Source organism: Pleurodeles waltl, chromosome 1_2 (genome assembly GCF_031143425.1).
Source record: "Pleurodeles waltl isolate 20211129_DDA chromosome 1_2, aPleWal1.hap1.20221129, whole genome shotgun sequence".
Taxonomy (NCBI): Eukaryota; Metazoa; Chordata; class Amphibia; order Caudata; family Salamandridae; genus Pleurodeles; species Pleurodeles waltl.
Window position 1 is genome coordinate 224,602,183 of NC_090437.1, and position 24,799 is coordinate 224,626,981.

Sequence of the window (24,799 nt, forward strand, 5' to 3'; positions counted from 1 at the left end):
TTATCGGGAGATGTGGGGCAACGCTGGGTGGAAGGAAATATGTGGCTCCTCTCAGATTCCAGAACTTTCTGCCACAGAAATGTTAGGAACATGTGTTTTTTTAGCCAAATTTTGAGGTTTGCAAAGGATTCTGGGTAACAGAACCTGGTCCGAGCCACACAAGTCACCCCATCTTGGATTCCCCTAGGTCTCTAGTTTTCAGAAATGCACAGGTTTGGTAGGTTTCCCTAGGTGGCGGCTGAGCTACAGGCCAAAATCTACAGGTAGGCACTTTGCAAAAAACACCTCTGTTTTCCTTCAAAAATTTGGCTGTGTCCACGTTGCGCTTTGGGGCATTTCCAGTCACGGGCGCTAGGCCTACGCACACAAGTGAGGTATCATTTTTATCGGGAGATGTGGGGCAACGCTGGGTGGAAGGAAATTTGTGGCTCCTCTCAGATTCCTGAACTTTCTGCGACAGAAATGTGAGGAACATGTGTTTTTTTAGCCAAATTTTGAGGTTTGCAAAGGATTCTGGGTAACAGAACCTGGTCCGAGACACACAAGTCACCCCACCTTGGATTCCCCTAGGTCTCTAGTTTTCAGAAATGCACAGGTTTGGTAGGTTTCCCTAGGTGGCGGCTGAGCTATAGGCCAAAATCTACAGGTAGGCACTTTGCAAAAAACACCTCTGTTTTCCTTCACAAATTTGGATGTGTCCACGTTGCGCTTTGGGGCGTTTCCTGTCGCGGGCGCTAGGCCTACCCACACAAGTGAGGTATAATTTGTATAGGGAGACGTGGGGGAACGCTGGGTGGAAGGAAATTGGTGGCTCCTCTCAGATTCCAGAACTTTCTGCCACAGAAATGTGAGGAACATGTGTTTTTTTAGCCAAATTTTGAGGTTTGCAAAGGATTCTGGGTAACCGAACCTGGTCCGAGCCACACAAGTCACCCCATCTTGGATTCCCCTCGGTCTCTAGTTTTCAGAAATGCACAGGTTTGGTAGGTTTCCCTAGGTGGCGGCTGAGCTACAGGCCAAAATCTACAGGTAGGCACTTTGCAAAAAACACCTCTGTTTTCCTTCAAAAATTTGGCTGTGTCCACGTTGCGCTTTGGGGCATTTCCTGTCATGGGCGCTAGGCCTACGCACACAAGTGAGGTATCATTTTTATCGGGAGATGTGGGGCAACGCTGGGTGGAAGGAAATTCGTGGCTCCTCTCAGATTCCAGAACTTTCTGCCACAGAAATGTGAGGAACATGTGTTTTTTTAGCCAAATTTTGAGGTTTGCAAAGGATTCTGGGTAACAGAACCTGGTCCGAGCCACACAAGTCACCCCATCTTGGATTTCCCTAGGTCTCTAGTTTTCAGAAATGCACAGGTTTGGTAGGTTTCCCTAGGTGGCGGGTGAGCTACAAGCCAAAATCTACAGGTAGGCACTTTGCAAAAAACACCTCTGTTTTCCGTCACAAATTTGGATGTGTCCACGTTGCGCTTTGGGGCGTTTCCTGTCGCGGGCGCTAGGCCTACCCACACAAGTGAGGTATCATTTTTATCGGGAGACGAGGGGGAACGCTGGGTGGAAGGAAATTTGTGGCTCCACTCAGATTCCAGAACTTTCTGCCACAGATATGTTAGGAACATGTGGTTTTTTAGCCAAATGTTGAGGTTTGCAAAGGATTCTGGGTAACAGAACCTGGTCCGAGCCACACAAGTCATCCCATCTTGGATTCCCCTAGGTCTCTAGTTTTCAGAAATGCACAGGTTTGGTAGGTTTCCCTAGGTGGCGGCTGAGCTACAGGCCAAAATCTACAGGTAGGCACTTTGCAAAAAACACCTCTTTTTTCCTTCAAAAATGTGGCTGTGTCCACGTTGCGCTTTGGGGCATTTCCTATCACGGGCGCTAGGCCTACGCACACAAGTGAGGTATCATTTTTATCGGGAGACGTGGGGGAACGCTGGGTGGAAGGAAATTCGTGGCTCCTCTCAGATTCCAGAACTTTCTGCCACAGAAATGTGAGGAACATGTGTTTTTTTAGCCAAATTTTGAGGTTTGCAAAGGATTCTGGGTAACAGAACCTGGTCCGAGCCACACAAGTCACCCCATCCTGGATTCCCCTAGGTCTCTAGTTTTCAGAAATGCACAGGTTTGGTACGTTTCCCTAGGTGGCGGCTGAGCTACAAGCCAAAATCTACAGGTAGGCACTTTGCAAAAAACACCTCTGTTTTCCTTCACAAATTTGGATGTGTCCACGTTGCGCTTTGGGGCGCTTCCTGTCGCGGGCGCTAGGCCTACCCACACAAGTGAGGTATAATTTTTATCGGGAGACGTGGGGGAACGCTGGGTGGAAGGAAATTCGTGGCTCCTCTCAGATTCCAGAACTTTCTGCCACAGAAATGTGAGGAACATGTGTTTTTTTAGCCAAATGTTGAGGTTTGCAAAGGATTCTGGGTAACAGAACCTGGTACAAGCCACACAAGTCACCCCATCCTGGATTCCCCTAGGTCTCTAGTTTTCAGAAATGTACAGGTTTGGTAGGTTTCCCTAGGTGGCGGCTGAGCTACAGGCCAAAATCTACAGGTAGGCACTTTGCAAAAAACACCTCTGTTTTCCTTCAAAAATTTGGCTGTGTCCACGTTGCGCTTTGGGGCATTTCCTGTCACGGGCGCTAGGCCTACGCACACAAGTGAGGTATCATTTTTATCGGGAGATGTTGGGCAACGCTGGGTGGAAGGAAATTCGTGGCTCCTCTCAGATTCCAGAACTTTCTGCCACAGAAATGTGAGGAACATGTGTTTTTTTAGCCAAATTTTGAGGTTTGCAAAGGATTCTGGGTAACAGAACCTGGTCCGAGCCATACAAGTCACCCCATCTTGGATTCCACTAGGTCTCTAGTTTTCAGAAATGCACAGGTTTGGTACGTTTCCCTAGGTGGTGGCTGAGCTACAAGCCAAAATCTACAGGTAGGCACTTTGCAAAAAACACCTCTGTTTTCCTTCACAAATTTGGATGTGTCCACGTTGCGCTTTGGGGCGTTTCCTGTCGCGGGCGCTAGGCCTACCCACACAAGTGAGGTATCATTTTTATCGGGAGACGTGGGGGAACGCTGGGTGGAAGGAAATTTGTGGCTCCTCTCAGATTCCAGAACTTTCTGCCACAGAAATGTGAGGAACATGTGTTTTTTTAGCCAAATTTTGAGATTTGCAAAGGATTCTGGGTAACAGAACCTGGTCCGAGCCACACAAGTCACCCCATCTTGGATTCCCCTAGGTCTCTAGTTTTCAGAAATGCACAGGTTTGGCAGGTTTCCCTAGGTGGCGGCTGAGCTACAGGCCAAAATCTACAGGTAGGCACTTTGCAAAAAACACCTCTGTTTTCCTTCACAAATTTGGATGTGTCCACGTTGCGCTTTGGGGCGTTTCCTGTCGCGGGCGCTAGGCCTACCCACACAAGTGAGGTATCATTTTTATCGGGAGACGTGGGGGAACGCTGGGTGGAAGGAAATTCGTGGCTCCTCTCAGATTCCAGAACTTTCTGCCACAGAAATGTGAGGAACATGTGTTTTTTTAGCCAAATTTTGAGGTTTGCAAAGGATTCTGGGTAACAGAACCTGGTCCGAGCCACACAAGTCACCCCATCCTGGATTCCCCTAGGTCTCTAGTTTTCAGAAATGCACAGGTTTGGTAGGTTTCCCTAGGTGGCGGCTGAGCTACAGTCAAAATCTACAGGTAGGCACTTTGCAAAAAACACCTCTGTTTTCCTTCAAAAATTTGGCTGTGTCCACGTTGCGCTTTGGGGCATTTCCTGTCACGGGCGCTAGGCCTACGCACACAAGTGAGGTATCATTTTTATCGGGAGATGTTGGGCAACGCTGGGTGGAAGTAAATTCGTGGCTCCTCTCAGATTCCAGAACTTTCTGCCACAGAAATGTGAGGAACATGTGTTTTTTTAGCCAAATTTTGAGGTTTGCAAAGGATTCTGGGTAACAGAACCTGGTCCGAGCCATACAAGTCACCCCATCTTGGATTCCACTATGTCTCTAGTTTTCAGAAATGCACAGGTTTGGTACGTTTCCCTAGGTGGCGGCTGAGCTACAAGCCAAAATCTACAGGTAGGCACTTTGCAAAAATCACCTCTGTTTTCCTTCACAAATTTGGATGTGTCCACGTTGCGCTTTGGGGCGTTTCCTGTCGCGGGCGCTAGGCCTACCCACACAAGTGAGGTATCATTTTTATCGGGAGACGTGGGGGAACGCTGGGTGGAAGGAAATTTGTGGCTCCTCTCAGATTCCAGAACTTTCTGCCACAGAAATGTGAGGAACATGTGTTTTTTTAGCCAAATTTTGAGATTTGCAAAGGATTCTGGGTAACAGAACCTGGTCCGAGCCACACAAGTCACCCCATCTTGGATTCCCCTAGGTCTCTAGTTTTCAGAAATGCACAGGTTTTGCAGGTTTCCCTAGGTGGCGGCTGAGCTACAGGCCAAAATCTACAGGTAGGCACTTTGCAAAAAACACCTCTGTTTTCCTTCACAAATTTGGATGTGTCCACGTTGCGCTTTGGGGCATTTCCTGTCGCGGGCGCTAGGCCTACCCACACAAGTGAGGTATAATTTTTATCGGGAGACGTGGGGGAACGCTGCGTGGAAGGAAATTTGTGGCTCCTCTCAGATTCCAGAACTTTCTGCCACAGAAATGTTAGGAACATGTGTTTTTTAGCCAAATTTTGAGGTTTGCAAAGGATTCTGGGTAACAGAACCTGGTCCGAGCCACACAAGTCACCCCATCTTGGATTCCCCTAGGTCTCTAGTTTTCAGAAATGCACAGGTTTGGTAGGTTTCCCTAGGTGGCGGCTGAGCTACAGGCCAAAATCTACAGGTAGTCACTTTGCAAAAAACACCTCTGTTTTCCTTCAAAAATTTGGCTGTGTCCACGTTGCGCTTTGGGGCATTTCCTGTCACGGGCACTAGGCCTACGCACACAAGTGAGGTATCATTTTTATCGGGAGACGTGGGGGAACGCTGGGTGGAAGGAAATTCGTGGCTCCTCTCAGATTCCAGAACTTTCTGCCACAGAAATATGAGGAACATGTGTTTTTTTAGCCAAATTTTGAGGTTTGAAAAGGATTCTGGGTAACAGAACCTGGTCCGAGCCACACAAGTCACCCCATCTTGGATTTCCCTAGGTCTCTAGTTTTCAGAAATGCACAGGTTTGGTAGGTTTCCCTAGGTGGCGGGTGAGCTACAAGCCAAAATCTACAGGTAGGCACTTTGCAAAAAACAGCTCTGTTTTCCGTCACAAATTTGGATGTGTCCACGTTGCGCTTTGGGGCGTTTCCTGTCGCGGGCGCTAGGCCTACCCACACAAGTGAGGTATCATTTTTATCGGGAGACGAGGGGGAACGCTGGGTGGAAGGAAATTTGTGGCTCCACTCAGATTCCAGAACTTTCTGCCACAGATATGTTAGGAACATGTGGTTTTTTAGCCAAATGTTGAGGTTTGCAAAGGATTCTGGGTAACAGAACCTGGTCCGAGGGACACAAGTCATCCCATCTTGGATTCCCCTAGGTCTCTAGTTTTCAGAAATGCACAGGTTTGGTAGGTTTCCCTAGGTGGCGGCTGAGCTACAGGCCAAAATCTACAGGTAGGCACTTTGCAAAAAACACCTCTGTTTTCCTTCAAAAATTTGGCTGTGTCCACGTTGCGCTTTGGGGCATTTCCTGTCACGGGCGCCAGGCCTACGCACACAAGTGAGGTATCATTTTTATCGGGAGATGTTGGGCAACGCTGGGTGGAAGGAAATTCGTGGCTCCTCTCAGATTCCAGAACTTTCTGCCACAGAAATGTGAGGAACATGTGTTTTTTTAGCCAAATTTTGAGGTTTGCAAAGGATTCTGGGTAACAGAACCTGGTCCGAGCCACACAAGTCACCCCATCCTGGATTCCCCTAGGTCTCTAGTTTTCAGAAATGTACAGGTTTGGTAGGTTTCCCTAGGTGGCGGCTGAGATACAGGCCAAAATCTACAGGTAGGCACTTTGCAAAAAACACCTCTGTTTTCCTTCAAAAATTTGGCTGTGTCCACGTTGCGCTTTGGGGCATTTCCTGTCACGGGCGCTAGGCCTACGCACACAAGTGAGGTATCATTTTTATCGGGAGATGTTGGGCAACGCTGGGTGGAAGGAAATTCGTGGCTCCTCTCAGATTCCAGAACTTTCTGCCACAGAAATGTGAGGAACATGTGTTTTTTTAGCCAAATTTTGAGGTTTGCAAAGGATTCTGGGTAACAGAACCTGGTCCGAGCCATACAAGTCACCCCATCTTGGATTCCACTAGGTCTCTAGTTTTCAGAAATGCACAGGTTTGGTACGTTTCCCTAGGTGGTGGCTGAGCTACAAGCCAAAATCTACAGGAAGGCACTTTGCAAAAAACACCTCTGTTTTCCTTCACAAATTTGGATGTGTCCACGTTGCGCTTTGGGGCGTTTCCTGTCGCGGGCGCTAGGCCTACCCACACAAGTGAGGTATCATTTTTATCGGGAGACGTGGGGGAACGCTGGGTGGAAGGAAATTTGTGGCTCCTCTCAGATTCCAGAACTTTCTGCCACAGAAATGTGAGGAACATGTGTTTTTTTAGCCAAATTTTGAGATTTGCAAAGGATTCTGGGTAACAGAACCTGGTCCGAGCCACACAAGTCACCCCATCTTGGATTCCCCTAGGTCTCTAGTTTTCAGAAATGCACAGGTTTGGCAGGTTTCCCTAGGTGGCGGCTGAGCTACAGGCCAAAATCTACAGGTAGGCACTTTGCAAAAAACACCTCTGTTTTCCTTCACAAATTTGGATGTGTCCACGTTGCGCTTTGGGGCACTTCCTGTCGCGGGCGCTAGGCCTACCCACACAAGTGAGGTATAATTTTTATCGGGAGACGTGGGGGAACGCTGCGTGGAAGGAAATTTGTGGCTCCTCTCAGATTCCAGAACTTTCTGCCACAGAAATGTTAGGAACATGTGTTTTTTAGCCAAATTTTGAGGTTTGCAAAGGATTCTGGGTAACAGAACCTGGTCCAAGCCACACAAGTCACCCCATCTTGGATTCCCCTAGGTCTCTAGTTTTCAGAAATGCACAGGTTTGGTAGGTTTCCCTAGGTGGCGGGTGAGCTACAAGCCAAAATCTACAGGTAGGCACTTTGCAAAAAACACCTCTGTTTTCCTTCACAAATTTGGATGTGTCCACGTTGCGCTTTGGGGCGTTTCCTGTCGCGGGCGCTAGGCCTACCCACACAAGTGAGGTATCATTTTTATAGGGAGACGTGGGGGAACGCTGGGTGGAAGGAAATATGTGGCTCCTCTCAGATTCCAGAACTTTCTGCCACAGAAATGTTAGGAACATGTGTTTTTTTAGCCAAATTTTGAGGTTTGCAAAGGATTCTGGGTAACAGAACCTGGTCCGAGCCACACAAGTCACCCCATCTTAGATTCCCATAGGTCTCTAGTTTTCAGAAATGCACAGGTTTGGTAGGTTTCCCTAGGTGGCGGATGATCTACAGGCCAAAATCTACAGGTAGGCACTTTGCAAAAAACAACTCTGTTTTCCTTCAAAAATTTGGCTGTGTCCACGTTGCGCTTTGGGGCATTTCCTGTCACGGGCGCTAGGCCTACGCACACAAGTGAGGTATCATTTTTATCGGGAGATGTGGGGCAACGCTGGGTGGAAGGAAATATGTGGCTCCTCTCAGATTCCAGAACTTTCTGCCACAGAAATGTTAGGAACATGTGTTTTTTTAGCCAAATTTTGAGGTTTGCAAAGGATTCTGGGTAACAGAACCTGGTCCGAGCCACACAAGTCACCCCATCTTGGATTCCCCTAGGTCTCTAGTTTTCAGAAATGCACAGGTTTGGTAGGTTTCCCTAGGTGGCGGCTGAGCTACAGGCCAAAATCTACAGGTAGGCACTTTGCAAAAAACACCTCTGTTTTCCTTCAAAAATTTGGCTGTGTCCACGTTGCGCTTTGGGGCATTTCCTGTCACGGGCGCTAGGCCTACGCACACAAGTGAGGTATCATTTTTATCGGGAGATGTGGGGCAACGCTGGGTGGAAGGAAATTCGTGGCTCCTCTCAGATTCCTGAACTTTCTGCCACAGAAATGTGAGGAACATGTGTTTTTTTAGCCAAATTTTGAGGTTTGCAAAGGATTCTGGGTAACAGAACCTGGTCCGAGACACACAAGTCACCCCACCTTGGATTCCCCTAGGTCTCTAGTTTTCAGAAATGCACAGGTTTGGTAGGTTTCCCTAGGTGGCGGCTGAGCTACAGGCCAAAATCTACAGGTAGGCACTTTGCAAAAAACACCTCTGTTTTCCTTCACAAATTTGGATGTGTCCACGTTGCGCTTTGGGGCGTTTCCTGTCGCGGGCGCTAGGCCTACCCACACAAGTGAGGTATAATTTGTATAGGGAGACGTGGGGGAACGCTGGGTGGAAGGAAATTGGTGGCTCCTCTCAGATTCCAGAACTTTCTGCCACAGAAATGTGAGGAACATGTGTTTTTTTAGCCAAATTTTGAGGTTTGCAAAGGATTCTGGGTAACAGAACCTGGTCCGAGCCACACAAGTCACCCCATCTTGGATTCCCCTAGGTCTCTAGTTTTCAGAAATGCACAGGTTTGGTAGGTTTCCCTAGGTGGCGGATGAGCTACAGGCCAAAATCTACAGGTAGGCACTTTGCAAAAAACAACTCTGTTTTCCTTCAAAAATTTGGCTGTGTCCACGTTGCGCTTTGGGGCATTTCCTGTCACGGGCGCTAGGCCTACGCACAGAAGTGAGGTATCATTTTTATCGGGAGATGTGGGGCAACGCTGGGTGGAAGGAAATATGTGGCTCCTCTCAGATTCCAGAACTTTCTGCCACAGAAATGTTAGGAACATGTGTTTTTTTAGCTAAATTTTGAGGTTTGCAAAGGATTCTGGGTAACAGAACCTGGTCCGAGCCACACAAGTCACCCCATCTTGGATTCCCCTCGGTCTCTAGTTTTCAGAAATGCACAGGTTTGGTAGGTTTCCCTAGGTGGCGGCTGAGCTACAAGCCAAAATCTACAGGTAGGCACTTTGCAAAAAACACCTCTGTTTTCCTTCACAAATTTGGATGTGTCCACGTTGCGCTTTGGGGCGTTTCCTGTCGCGGGCGCTAGGCCTACCCACACAAGTGAGGTATAATTTGTATAGGGAGACGTGGGGGAACGCTGGGTGGAAGGAAATTGGTGGCTCCTCTCAGATTCCAGAACTTTCTGCCACAGAAATGTTAGGAACATGTGTTTTTTTAGCCAAATTTTGAGGTTTGCAAAGGATTCTGGGTAACAGAACCTGGTCCGAGCCACACAAGTCACCCCATCTTGGATTCCCCTAGGTCTCTAGTTTTCAGAAATGCACAGGTTTGGTAGGTTTCCCTAGGTGGCGGATGATCTACAGGCCAAAATCTACAGGTAGGCACTTTGCAAAAAACAACTCTGTTTTCCTTCAAAAATTTGGCTGTGTCCACGTTGCGCTTTGGGGCATTTCCTGTCACGGGCGCTAGGCCTACGCACACAAGTGAGGTATCATTTTTATCGGGAGATGTGGGGCAACGCTGGGTGGAAGGAAATATGTGGCTCCTCTCAGATTCCAGAACTTTCTGCCACAGAAATGTTAGGAACATGTGTTTTTTTAGCCAAATTTTGAGGTTTGCAAAGGATTCTGGGTAACAGAACCTGGTCCGAGCCACACAAGTCACCCCATCTTGGATTCCCCTAGGTCTCTAGTTTTCAGAAATGCACAGGTTTGGTAGGTTTCCCTAGGTGGCGGCTGAGCTACAGGCCAAAATCTACAGGTAGGCACTTTGCAAAAAACACCTCTGTTTTCCTTCAAAAATTTGGCTGTGTCCACGTTGCGCTTTGGGGCATTTCCTGTCACGGGCGCTATGCCTACGCACACAAGTGAGGTATCATTTTTATCGGGAGATGTGGGGCAACGCTGGGTGGAAGGAAATTTGTGGCTCCTCTCAGATTCCTGAACTTTCTGCGACAGAAATGTGAGGAACATGTGTTTTTTTAGCCAAATTTTGAGGTTTGCAAAGGATTCTGGGTAACAGAACCTGGTCCGAGACACACAAGTCACCCCACCTTGGATTCCCCTAGGTCTCTAGTTTTCAGAAATGCACAGGTTTGGTAGGTTTCCCTAGGTGGCGGCTGAGCTATAGGCCAAAATCTACAGGTAGGCACTTTGCAAAAAACACCTCTGTTTTCCTTCACAAATTTGGATGTGTCCACGTTGCGCTTTGGGGCGTTTCCTGTCGCGGGCGCTAGGCCTACCCACACAAGTGAGGTATAATTTGTATAGGGAGACGTGGGGGAACGCTGGGTGGAAGGAAATTGGTGGCTCCTCTCAGATTCCAGAACTTTCTGCCACAGAAATGTGAGGAACATGTGTTTTTTTAGCCAAATTTTGAGGTTTGCAAAGGATTCTGGGTAACCGAACCTGGTCCGAGCCACACAAGTCACCCCATCTTGGATTCCCCTCGGTCTCTAGTTTTCAGAAATGCACAGGTTTGGTAGGTTTCCCTAGGTGGCGGCTGAGCTACAGGCCAAAATCTACAGGTAGGCACTTTGCAAAAAACACCTCTGTTTTCCTTCAAAAATTTGGCTGTGTCCACGTTGCGCTTTGGGGCATTTCCTGTCATGGGCGCTAGGCCTACGCACACAAGTGAGGTATCATTTTTATCGGGAGATGTGGGGCAACGCTGGGTGGAAGGAAATTCGTGGCTCCTCTCAGATTCCAGAACTTTCTGCCACAGAAATGTGAGGAACATGTGTTTTTTTAGCCAAATTTTGAGGTTTGCAAAGGATTCTGGGTAACAGAACCTGGTCCGAGCCACACAAGTCACCCCATCTTGGATTTCCCTAGGTCTCTAGTTTTCAGAAATGCACAGGTTTGGTAGGTTTCCCTAGGTGGCGGGTGAGCTACAAGCCAAAATCTACAGGTAGGCACTTTGCAAAAAACACCTCTGTTTTCCGTCACAAATTTGGATGTGTCCACGTTGCGCTTTGGGGCGTTTCCTGTCGCGGGCGCTAGGCCTACCCACACAAGTGAGGTATCATTTTTATCGGGAGACGAGGGGGAACGCTGGGTGGAAGGAAATTTGTGGCTCCACTCAGATTCCAGAAATTTCTGCCACAGATATGTTAGGAACATGTGGTTTTTTAGCCAAATGTTGAGGTTTGCAAAGGATTCTGGGTAACAGAACCTGGTCCGAGCCACACAAGTCATCCCATCTTGGATTCCCCTAGGTCTCTAGTTTTCAGAAATGCACAGGTTTGGTAGGTTTCCCTAGGTGGCGGCTGAGCTACAGGCCAAAATCTACAGGTAGGCACTTTGCAAAAAACACCTCTTTTTTCCTTCAAAAATGTGGCTGTGTCCACGTTGCGCTTTGGGGCATTTCCTATCACGGGCGCTAGGCCTACGCACACAAGTGAGGTATCATTTTTATCGGGAGACGTGGGGGAACGCTGGGTGGAAGGAAATTCGTGGCTCCTCTCAGATTCCAGAACTTTCTGCCACAGAAATGTGAGGAACATGTGTTTTTTTAGCCAAATTTTGAGGTTTGCAAAGGATTCTGGGTAACAGAACCTGGTCCGAGCCACACAAGTCACCCCATCCTGGATTCCCCTAGGTCTCTAGTTTTCAGAAATGCACAGGTTTGGTACGTTTCCCTAGGTGGCGGCTGAGCTACAAGCCAAAATCTACAGGTAGGCACTTTGCAAAAAACACCTCTGTTTTCCTTCACAAATTTGGATGTGTCCACGTTGCGCTTTGGGGCGCTTCCTGTCGCGGGCGCTAGGCCTACCCACACAAGTGAGGTATAATTTTTATCGGGAGACGTGGGGGAACGCTGGGTGGAAGGAAATTCGTGGCTCCTCTCAGATTCCAGAACTTTCTGCCACAGAAATGTGAGGAACATGTGTTTTTTTAGCCAAATGTTGAGGTTTGCAAAGGATTCTGGGTAACAGAACCTGGTACAAGCCACACAAGTCACCCCATCCTGGATTCCCCTAGGTCTCTAGTTTTCAGAAATGTACAGGTTTGGTAGGTTTCCCTAGGTGGCGGCTGAGCTACAGGCCAAAATCTACAGGTAGGCACTTTGCAAAAAACACCTCTGTTTTCCTTCAAAAATTTGGCTGTGTCCACGTTGCGCTTTGGGGCATTTCCTGTCACGGGCGCTAGGCCTACGCACACAAGTGAGGTATCATTTTTATCGGGAGATGTTGGGCAACGCTGGGTGGAAGGAAATTCGTGGCTCCTCTCAGATTCCAGAACTTTCTGCCACAGAAATGTGAGGAACATGTGTTTTTTTAGCCAAATTTTGAGGTTTGCAAAGGATTCTGGGTAACAGAACCTGGTCCGAGCCATACAAGTCACCCCATCTTGGATTCCACTAGGTCTCTAGTTTTCAGAAATGCACAGGTTTGGTACGTTTCCCTAGGTGGTGGCTGAGCTACAAGCCAAAATCTACAGGTAGGCACTTTGCAAAAAACACCTCTGTTTTCCTTCACAAATTTGGATGTGTCCACGTTGCGCTTTGGGGCGTTTCCTGTCGCGGGCGCTAGGCCTACCCACACAAGTGAGGTATCATTTTTATCGGGAGACGTGGGGGAACGCTGGGTGGAAGGAAATTTGTGGCTCCTCTCAGATTCCAGAACTTTCTGCCACAGAAATGTGAGGAACATGTGTTTTTTTAGCCAAATTTTGAGATTTGCAAAGGATTCTGGGTAACAGAACCTGGTCCGAGCCACACAAGTCACCCCATCTTGGATTCCCCTAGGTCTCTAGTTTTCAGAAATGCACAGGTTTGGCAGGTTTCCCTAGGTGGCGGCTGAGCTACAGGCCAAAATCTACAGGTAGGCACTTTGCAAAAAACACCTCTGTTTTCCTTCACAAATTTGGATGTGTCCACGTTGCGCTTTGGGGCGTTTCCTGTCGCGGGCGCTAGGCCTACCCACACAAGTGAGGTATCATTTTTATCGGGAGACGTGGGGGAACGCTGGGTGGAAGGAAATTCGTGGCTCCTCTCAGATTCCAGAACTTTCTGCCACAGAAATGTGAGGAACATGTGTTTTTTTAGCCAAATTTTGAGGTTTGCAAAGGATTCTGGGTAACAGAACCTGGTCCGAGCCACACAAGTCACCCCATCCTGGATTCCCCTAGGTCTCTAGTTTTCAGAAATGCACAGGTTTGGTAGGTTTCCCTAGGTGGCGGCTGAGCTACAGTCAAAATCTACAGGTAGGCACTTTGCAAAAAACACCTCTGTTTTCCTTCAAAAATTTGGCTGTGTCCACGTTGCGCTTTGGGGCATTTCCTGTCACGGGCGCTAGGCCTACGCACACAAGTGAGGTATCATTTTTATCGGGAGATGTTGGGCAACGCTGGGTGGAAGGAAATTCGTGGCTCCTCTCAGATTCCAGAACTTTCTGCCACAGAAATGTGAGGAACATGTGTTTTTTTAGCCAAATTTTGAGGTTTGCAAAGGATTCTGGGTAACAGAACCTGGTCCGAGCCATACAAGTCACCCCATCTTGGATTCCACTATGTCTCTAGTTTTCAGAAATGCACAGGTTTGGTACGTTTCCCTAGGTGGCGGCTGAGCTACAAGCCAAAATCTACAGGTAGGCACTTTGCAAAAATCACCTCTGTTTTCCTTCACAAATTTGGATGTGTCCACGTTGCGCTTTGGGGCGTTTCCTGTCGCGGGCGCTAGGCCTACCCACACAAGTGAGGTATCATTTTTATCGGGAGACGAGGGGGAACGCTGGGTGGAAGGAAATTTGTGGCTCCACTCAGATTCCAGAACTTTCTGCCACAGATATGTTAGGAACATGTGGTTTTTTAGCCAAATGTTGAGGTTTGCAAAGGATTCTGGGTAACAGAACCTGGTCCGAGCCACACAAGTCATCCCATCTTGGATTCCCCTAGGTCTCTAGTTTTCAGAAATGCACAGGTTTGGTAGGTTTCCCTAGGTGGCGGCTGAGCTACAGGCCAAAATCTACAGGTAGGCACTTTGCAAAAAACACCTCTTTTTTCCTTCAAAAATGTGGCTGTGTCCACGTTGCGCTTTGGGGCATTTCCTATCACGGGCGCTAGGCCTACGCACACAAGTGAGGTATCATTTTTATCGGGAGACGTGGGGGAACGCTGGGTGGAAGGAAATTCGTGGCTCCTCTCAGATTCCAGAACTTTCTGCCACAGAAATGTGAGGAACATGTGTTTTTTTAGCCAAATTTTGAGGTTTGCAAAGGATTCTGGGTAACAGAACCTGGTCCGAGCCACACAAGTCACCCCATCCTGGATTCCCCTAGGTCTCTAGTTTTCAGAAATGCACAGGTTTGGTACGTTTCCCTAGGTGGCGGCTGAGCTACAAGCCAAAATCTACAGGTAGGCACTTTGCAAAAAACACCTCTGTTTTCCTTCACAAATTTGGATGTGTCCACGTTGCGCTTTGGGGCGCTTCCTGTCGCGGGCGCTAGGCCTACCCACACAAGTGAGGTATAATTTTTATCGGGAGACGTGGGGGAACGCTGGGTGGAAGGAAATTCGTGGCTCCTCTCAGATTCCAGAACTTTCTGCCACAGAAATGTGAGGAACATGTGTTTTTTTAGCCAAATGTTGAGGTTTGCAAAGGATTCTGGGTAACAGAACCTGGTACAAGCCACACAAGTCACCCCATCCTGGATTCCCCTAGGTCTCTAGTTTTCAGAAATGTACAGGTTTGGTAGGTTTCCCTAGGTGGCGGCTGAGCTACAGGCCAAAATCTACAGGTAGGCACTTTGCAAAAAACACCTCTGTTTTCCTTCAAAAATTTGGCTGTGTCCACGTTGCGCTTTGGGGCATTTCCTGTCACGGGCGCTAGGCCTACGCACACAAGTGAGGTATCATTTTTATCGGGAGATGTTGGGCAACGCTGGGTGGAAGGAAATTCGTGGCTCCTCTCAGATTCCAGAACTTTCTGCCACAGAAATGTGAGGAACATGTGTTTTTTTAGCCAAATTTTGAGGTTTGCAAAGGATTCTGGGTAACAGAACCTGGTCCGAGCCATACAAGTCACCCCATCTTGGATTCCACTAGGTCTCTAGTTTTCAGAAATGCACAGGTTTGGTACGTTTCCCTAGGTGGTGGCTGAGCTACAAGCCAAAATCTACAGGTAGGCACTTTGCAAAAAACACCTCTGTTTTCCTTCACAAATTTGGATGTGTCCACGTTGCGCTTTGGGGCGTTTCCTGTCGCGGGCGCTAGGCCTACCCACACAAGTGAGGTATCATTTTTATCGGGAGACGTGGGGGAACGCTGGGTGGAAGGAAATTTGTGGCTCCTCTCAGATTCCAGAACTTTCTGCCACAGAAATGTGAGGAACATGTGTTTTTTTAGCCAAATTTTGAGATTTGCAAAGGATTCTGGGTAACAGAACCTGGTCCGAGCCACACAAGTCACCCCATCTTGGATTCCCCTAGGTCTCTAGTTTTCAGAAATGCACAGGTTTGGCAGGTTTCCCTAGGTGGCGGCTGAGCTACAGGCCAAAATCTACAGGTAGGCACTTTGCAAAAAACACCTCTGTTTTCCTTCACAAATTTGGATGTGTCCACGTTGCGCTTTGGGGCGTTTCCTGTCGCGGGCGCTAGGCCTACCCACACAAGTGAGGTATCATTTTTATCGGGAGACGTGGGGGAACGCTGGGTGGAAGGAAATTCGTGGCTCCTCTCAGATTCCAGAACTTTCTGCCACAGAAATGTGAGGAACATGTGTTTTTTTAGCCAAATTTTGAGGTTTGCAAAGGATTCTGGGTAACAGAACCTGGTCCGAGCCACACAAGTCACCCCATCCTGGATTCCCCTAGGTCTCTAGTTTTCAGAAATGCACAGGTTTGGTAGGTTTCCCTAGGTGGCGGCTGAGCTACAGTCAAAATCTACAGGTAGGCACTTTGCAAAAAACACCTCTGTTTTCCTTCAAAAATTTGGCTGTGTCCACGTTGCGCTTTGGGGCATTTCCTGTCACGGGCGCTAGGCCTACGCACACAAGTGAGGTATCATTTTTATCGGGAGATGTTGGGCAACGCTGGGTGGAAGGAAATTCGTGGCTCCTCTCAGATTCCAGAACTTTCTGCCACAGAAATGTGAGGAACATGTGTTTTTTTAGCCAAATTTTGAGGTTTGCAAAGGATTCTGGGTAACAGAACCTGGTCCGAGCCATACAAGTCACCCCATCTTGGATTCCACTATGTCTCTAGTTTTCAGAAATGCACAGGTTTGGTACGTTTCCCTAGGTGGCGGCTGAGCTACAAGCCAAAATCTACAGGTAGGCACTTTGCAAAAATCACCTCTGTTTTCCTTCACAAATTTGGATGTGTCCACGTTGCGCTTTGGGGCGTTTCCTGTCGCGGGCGCTAGGCCTACCCACACAAGTGAGGTATCATTTTTATCGGGAGACGTGGGGGAACGCTGGGTGGAAGGAAATTTGTGGCTCCTCTCAGATTCCAGAACTTTCTGCCACAGAAATGTGAGGAACATGTGTTTTTTTAGCCAAATTTTGAGATTTGCAAAGGATTCTGGGTAACAGAACCTGGTCCGAGCCACACAAGTCACCCCATCTTGGATTCCCCTAGGTCTCTAGTTTTCAGAAATGCACAGGTTTTGCAGGTTTCCCTAGGTGGCGGCTGAGCTACAGGCCAAAATCTACAGGTAGGCACTTTGCAAAAAACACCTCTGTTTTCCTTCACAAATTTGGATGTGTCCACGTTGCGCTTTGGGGCATTTCCTGTCGCGGGCGCTAGGCCTACCCACACAAGTGAGGTATAATTTTTATCGGGAGACGTGGGGGAACGCTGCGTGGAAGGAAATTTGTGGCTCCTCTCAGATTCCAGAACTTTCTGCCACAGAAATGTTAGGAACATGTGTTTTTTAGCCAAATTTTGAGGTTTGCAAAGGATTCTGGGTAACAGAACCTGGTCCGAGCCACACAAGTCACCCCATCTTGGATTCCCCTAGGTCTCTAGTTTTCAGAAATGCACAGGTTTGGTAGGTTTCCCTAGGTGGCGGCTGAGCTACAGGCCAAAATCTACAGGTAGTCACTTTGCAAAAAACACCTCTGTTTTCCTTCAAAAATTTGGCTGTGTCCACGTTGCGCTTTGGGGCATTTCCTGTCACGGGCACTAGGCCTACGCACACAAGTGAGGTATCATTTTTATCGGGAGACGTGGGGGAACGCTGGGTGGAAGGAAATTCGTGGCTCCTCTCAGATTCCAGAACTTTCTGCCACAGAAATATGAGGAACATGTGTTTTTTTAGCCAAATTTTGAGGTTTGAAAAGGATTCTGGGTAACAGAACCTGGTCCGAGCCACACAAGTCACCCCATCTTGGATTTCCCTAGGTCTCTAGTTTTCAGAAATGCACAGGTTTGGTAGGTTTCCCTAGGTGGCGGGTGAGCTACAAGCCAAAATCTACAGGTAGGCACTTTGCAAAAAACACCTCTGTTTTCCGTCACAAATTTGGATGTGTCCACGTTGCGCTTTGGGGCGTTTCCTGTCGCGGGCGCTAGGCCTACCCACACAAGTGAGGTATCATTTTTATCGGGAGACGAGGGGGAACGCTGGGTGGAAGGAAATTTGTGGCTCCACTCAGATTCCAGAACTTTCTGCCACAGATATGTTAGGAACATGTGGTTTTTTAGCCAAATGTTGAGGTTTGCAAAGGATTCTGGGTAACAGAACCTGGTCCGAGGGACACAAGTCATCCCATCTTGGATTCCCCTAGGTCTCTAGTTTTCAGAAATGCACAGGTTTGGTAGGTTTCCCTAGGTGGCGGCTGAGCTACAGGCCAAAATCTACAGGTAGGCACTTTGCAAAAAACACCTCTGTTTTCCTTCAAAAATTTGGCTGTGTCCACGTTGCGCTTTGGGGCATTTCCTGTCACGGGCGCCAGGCCTACGCACACAAGTGAGGTATCATTTTTATCGGGAGATGTTGGGCAACGCTGGGTGGAAGGAAATTCGTGGCTCCTCTCAGATTCCAGAACTTTCTGCCACAGAAATGTGAGGAACATGTGTTTTTTTAGCCAAATTTTGAGGTTTGCAAAGGATTCTGGGTAACAGAACCTGGTCCGAGCCACACAAGTCACCCCATCCTGGATTCCCCTAGGTCTCTAGTTTTCAGAAATGCACAGGTTTGGTACATTTCCCTAGGTGGCGGCTGAGCTACAAGCCAAAATCTACAGGTAGGCACTTTGCAAAAAACACCTCTGTTTTCCTTCACATATTTGGATGTGTCCACGTTGCGCTTTGGGGCGTTTCCTGTCGCGGGCGCTAGGCCTACCCACACAAGTGAGGTATCATTTTTATCGGGAGACGTGGGGGAACGCTGGGTGGAAGGAAATTCGTGGGTCCTCTCAGATTCCAGAACTTTCTGCCACAGAAATGTGAGGAACATGTGTTTTTTTAGCCAAATTTTGAGGTTTGCAAAGGATTCTGGGTAACAGAACCTGGTCCGAGCCACACAAGTCACCCCATCCTGGATTCCCCTAGGTCTCTAGTTTTCAGAAATGCACAGGTTTGGTAGGTTTCCCTAGGTGGCGGCTGAGCTACAGTCAAAATCTACAGGTAGGCACTTTGCAAAAAACACCTCTGTTTTCCTTCAAAAATTTGGCTGTGTCCACGTTGCGCTTTGGGGCATTTCCTGTCACGGGCGCTAGGCCTACGCACACAAGTGAGGTATCATTTTTATCGGGAGATGTTGGGCAACGCTGGGTGGAAGGAAATTCGTGGCTCCTCTCAGATTCCAGAACTTTCTGCCACAGAAATGAGAGGAACATGTGTTTTTTTAGCCAAATTTTGAGGTTTGCAAAGGATTCTGGGTAACAGAACCTGGTCCGAGCCATACAAGTCACCCCATCTTGGATTCCACTAGGTCTCTAGTTTTCAGAAATGCACAGGTTTGGTACGTTTCCCTAGGTGGCGGCTGAGCTACAAGCCAAAATCTACAGGTAGGCACTTTGCAAAAAACACCTCTGTTTTCCTTCACAAATTTGGATGTGTCCACGTTGCGCTTTGGGGCGTTTCCTGTCGCGGGCGCTAGGCCTACCCACACAAGTGAGGTATCATTTTTATCGGGAGACGTGGGGGAACGCTGGGTGGAAGGAAATTTGTGGCTCCTCTCAGATTCCAGAACTTTCTGCCACAGAAATGTGAGGAACATGTGTTTTTTTAGCCAAATTTTGAGGTTTGCAAAGGATTCTGGGTAACAGAACCTGGTCCGAGCCACACAAGTCACCCCATCTTGGATTCCACTAGGTCTCTAGTTTTCAGAAATGCACAGGTTTGGTACGTTTCCCTAGGTGGCGGCTGAGCTACAAGCCAAAATCTACAGGTAGGCACTTTGCAAAAAACACCTCTGTTTTCCTTCACAAATTTGGATGTGTCCACGTTGCGCTTTGGGGCGTTTCCTGTCGCGGGCGCTAGGCCTACCCACACAAGTGAGGTATCATTTTTATCGGGAGACGTGGGGGAACGCTGGGTGGAAGGAAATTTGTGGCTCCTCTCAGATTCCAGAACTTTCTGCCACAGAAATGTGAGGAACATGTGTTTTTTTAGCCAAATTTTGAGATTTGCAAAGGATTCTGGGTAACAGAACCTGGTCCGAGCCACACAAGTCACCCCATCTTGGATTCCCCTAGGTCTCTAGTTTTCAGAAATGCACAGGTTTGGCAGGTTTCCCTAGGTGGCGGCTGAGCTACAGGCCAAAATCTACAGGTAGGCACTTTGCAAAAAACACCTCTGTTTTCCTTCACAAATTTGGATGTGTCCACGTTGCGCTTTGGGGCGTTTCCTGTCGCGGGCGCTAGGCCTACCCACACAAGTGAGGTATCATTTTTATCGGGAGACGTGGGGGAACGCTGGGTGGAAGGAAATTCGTGGCTCCTCTCAGATTCCAGAACTTTCTGCCACAGAAATGTGAGGAACATGTGTTTTTTTAGCCAAATTTTGAGGTTTGCAAAGGATTCTGGGTAACAGAACCTGGTCCGAGCCACACAAGTCACCCCATCCTGGATTCCCCTAGGTCTCTAGTTTTCAGAAATGCACAGGTTTGGTAGGTTTCCCTAGGTGGCGGCTGAGCTACAGTCAAAATCTACAGGTAGGCACTTTGCAAAAAACACCTCTGTTTTCCTTCAAAAATTTGGCTGTGTCCACGTTGCGCTTTGGGGCATTTCCTGTCACGGGCGCTAGGCCTACGCACACAAGTGAGGTATCATTTTTATCGGGAGATGTTGGGCAACACTGGGTGGAAGGAAATTCGTGGCTCCTCTCAGATTCCAGAACTTTCTGCCACAGAAATGTGAGGAACATGTGTTTTTTTAGCCAAATTTTGAGGTTTGCAAAGGATTCTGGGTAACAGAACCTGGTCCGAGCCATACAAGTCACCCCATCTTGGATTCCACTATGTCTCTAGTTTTCAGAAATGCACAGGTTTGGTACGTTTCCCTAGGTGGCGGCTGAGCTACAAGCCAAAATCTACAGGTAGGCACTTTGCAAAAATCACCTCTGTTTTCCTTCACAAATTTGGATGTGTCCACGTTGCGCTTTGGGGCGTTTCCTGTCGCGGGCGCTAGGCCTACCCACACAAGTGAGGTATCATTTTTATCGGGAGACGTGGGGGAACGCTGGGTGGAAGGAAATTTGTGGCTCCTCTCAGATTCCAGAACTTTCTGCCACAGAAATGTGAGGAACATGTGTTTTTTTAGCCAAATTTTGAGATTTGCAAAGGATTCTGGGTAACAGAACCTGGTCCGAGCCACACAAGTCACCCCATCTTGGATTCCCCTAGGTCTCTAGTTTTCAGAAATGCACAGGTTTTGCAGGTTTCCCTAGGTGGCGGCTGAGCTACAGGCCAAAATCTACAGGTAGGCACTTTGCAAAAAACACCTCTGTTTTCCTTCACAAATTTGGATGTGTCCACGTTGCGCTTTGGGGCATTTCCTGTCGCGGGCGCTAGGCCTACCCACACAAGTGAGGTATAATTTTTATCGGGAGACGTGGGGGAACGCTGCGTGGAAGGAAATTTGTGGCTCCTCTCAGATTCCAGAACTTTCTGCCACAGAAATGTTAGGAACATGTGTTTTTTAGCCAAATTTTGAGGTTTGCAAAGGATTCTGGGTAACAGAACCTGGTCCGAGCCACACAAGTCACCCCATCGTGGATTCCCCTAGGTCTCTAGTTTTCAGAAATGCACAGGTTTGGTAGGTTTCCCTAGGTGGCGGCTGAGCTACAGGCCAAAATCTACAGGTAGTCACTTTGCAAAAAACACCTCTGTTTTCCTTCAAAAATTTGGCTGTGTCCACGTTGCGCTTTGGGGCATTTCCTGTCACGGGCACTAGGCCTACGCACACAAGTGAGGTATCATTTTTATCGGGAGACGTGGGGGAACGCTGGGTGGAAGGAAATTCGTGGCTCCTCTCAGATTCCAGAACTTTCTGCCACAGAAATATGAGGAACATGTGTTTTTTTAGCCAAATTTTGAGGTTTGAAAAGGATTCTGGGTAACAGAACCTGGTCCGAGCCACACAAGTCACCCCATCTTGGATTTCCCTAGGTCTCTAGTTTTCAGAAATGCACAGGTTTGGTAGGTTTCCCTAGGTGGCGGGTGAGCTACAAGCCAAAATCTACAGGTAGGCACTTTGCAAAAAACACCTCTGTTTTCCGTCACAAATTTGGATGTGTCCACGTTGCGCTTTGGGGCGTTTCCTGTCGCGGGCGCTAGGCCTACCCACACAAGTGAGGTATCATTTTTATCGGGAGACGAGGGGGAACGCTGGGTGGAAGGATATTTGTGGCTCCACTCAGATTCCAGAACTTTCTGCCACAGATATGTTAGGAACATGTGGTTTTTTAGCCAAATGTTGAGGTTTGCACAGGATTCTGGGTAACAGAACCTGGTCCGAGCCACACAAGTCATCCCATCTTGGATTCCCCTAGGTCTCTAGTTTTCAGAAATGCACAGGTTTGGTAGGTTTCCCTAGGTGGCGGCTGAGCTACAGGCCAAAATCTACAGGTAGGCACTTTGCAAAAAACACCTCTGTTTTCCTTCAAAAATTTGGCTGTGTCCACGTTGCGCTTTGGGGCATTTCCTGTCACGGGCGCCAGGCCTACGCACACAAATGAGGTATCATTTTTATCGGGAGATGTTGGGCAACGCTGGGTGGAAGGAAATTCGTGGCTCCTCTCAGATTCCAGAACTTTCTGCCACAGAAATGTGAGGAACATGTGTTTTTTTAGCCAAATTTTGAGGTTTGCAAAGGATTCTGGATAACAGAACCTGGTCCGAGCCACACAAGTCACCCCATCCTGGATTCCCCTAGGTCTCTAGTTTTCAGAAATGCACAGGTTTGGTACATTTCCCTAGGTGGCGGCTGAGCTACAAGCCAAAATCTACAGGTAGGCACTTTGCAAAAAACACCTCTGTTTTCCTTCACATATTTGGATGTGTCCACGTTGCGCTTTGGGGCGTTTCCTGTCGCGGGCGCTAGGCCTACCCACACAAGTGAGGTATCATTTTTATCGGGAGACGTGGGGGAACGCTGGGTGGAAGGAAATTCGTGGCTCCTCTCAGATTCCAGAACTTTCTGCCACAGAAATGTGAGGAACATGTGTTTTTTTAGCCAAATTTTGAGGTTTGCAAAGGATTCTGGGTAACAGAACCTGGTCCGAGCCACACAAGTCACCCCATCCTGGATTCCCCTAGGTCTCTAGTTTTCAGAAATGCACAGGTTTGGTAGGTTTCCCTAGGTGGCGGCTGAGCTACAGTCAAAATCTACAGGTAGGCACTTTGCAAAAAACACCTCTGTTTTCCTTCAAAAATTTGGCTGTGTCCACGTTGCGCTTTGGGGCATTTCCTGTCACGGGCGCTAGGCCTACGCACACAAGTGAGGTATCATTTTTATCGGGAGATGTTGGGCAACGCTGGGTGGAAGGAAATTCGTGGCTCCTCTCAGATTCCAGAACTTTCTGCCACAGAAATGTGAGGAACATGTGTTTTTTTAGCCAAATTTTGAGGTTTGCAAAGGATTCTGGGTAACAGAACCTGGTCCGAGCCATACAAGTCACCCCATCTTGGATTCCACTAGGTCTCTAGTTTTCAGAAATGCACAGGTTTGGTACGTTTCCCTAGGTGGCGGCTGAGCTACAAGCCAAAATCTACAGGTAGGCACTTTGCAAAAATCACCTCTGTTTTCCTTCACAAATTTGGATGTGTCCACGTTGCGCTTTGGGGCGTTTCCTGTCGCGGGCGCTAGGCCTACCCACACAAGTGAGGTATCATTTTTATCGGGAGACGTGGGGGAACGCTGGGTGGAAGGAAATTTGTGGCTCCTCTCAGATTCCAGAACTTTCTGCCACAGAAATGTGAGGAACATGTGTTTTTTTAGCCAAATTTTGAGATTTGCAAAGGATTCTGGGTAACAGAACCTGGTCCGAGCCACACAAGTCACCCCATCTTGGATTCCCCTAGGTCTCTAGTTTTCAGAAATGCACAGGTTTTGCAGGTTTCCCTAGGTGGCGGCTGAGCTACAGGCCAAAATCTACAGGTAGGCACTTTGCAAAAAACACCTCTGTTTTCCTTCACAAATTTGGATGTGTCCACGTTGCGCTTTGGGGCATTTCCTGTCGCGGGCGCTAGGCCTACCCACACAAGTGAGGTATAATTTTTATCGGGAGACGTGGGGGAACGCTGCGTGGAAGGAAATTTGTGGCTCCTCTCAGATTCCAGAACTTTCTGCCACAGAAATGTTAGGAACATGTGTTTTTTAGCCAAATTTTGAGGTTTGCAAAGGATTCTGGGTAACAGAACCTGGTCCGAGCCACACAAGTCACCCCATCGTGGATTCCCCTAGGTCTCTAGTTTTCAGAAATGCACAGGTTTGGTAGGTTTCCCTAGGTGGCGGCTGAGCTACAGGCCAAAATCTACAGGTAGTCACTTTGCAAAAAACACCTCTGTTTTCCTTCAAAAATTTGGCTGTGTCCACGTTGCGCTTTGGGGCATTTCCTGTCACGGGCACTAGGCCTACGCACACAAGTGAGGTATCATTTTTATCGGGAGACGTGGGGGAACGCTGGGTGGAAGGAAATTCGTGGCTCCTCTCAGATTCCAGAACTTTCTGCCACAGAAATATGAGGAACATGTGTTTTTTTAGCCAAATTTTGAGGTTTGAAAAGGATTCTGGGTAACAGAACCTGGTCCGAGCCACACAAGTCACCCCATCTTGGATTTCCCTAGGTCTCTAGTTTTCAGAAATGCACAGGTTTGGTAGGTTTCCCTAGGTGGCGGGTGAGCTACAAGCCAAAATCTACAGGTAGGCACTTTGCAAAAAACACCTCTGTTTTCCGTCACAAATTTGGATGTGTCCACGTTGCGCTTTGGGGCGTTTCCTGTCGCGGGCGCTAGGCCTACCCACACAAGTGAGGTATCATTTTTATCGGGAGACGAGGGGGAACGCTGGGTGGAAGGATATTTGTGGCTCCACTCAGATTCCAGAACTTTCTGCCACAGATATGTTAGGAACATGTGGTTTTTTAGCCAAATGTTGAGGTTTGCACAGGATTCTGGGTAACAGAACCTGGTCCGAGCCACACAAGTCATCCCATCTTGGATTCCCCTAGGTCTCTAGTTTTCAGAAATGCACAGGTTTGGTAGGTTTCCCTAGGTGGCGGCTGAGCTACAGGCCAAAATCTACAGGTAGGCACTTTGCAAAAAACACCTCTGTTTTCCTT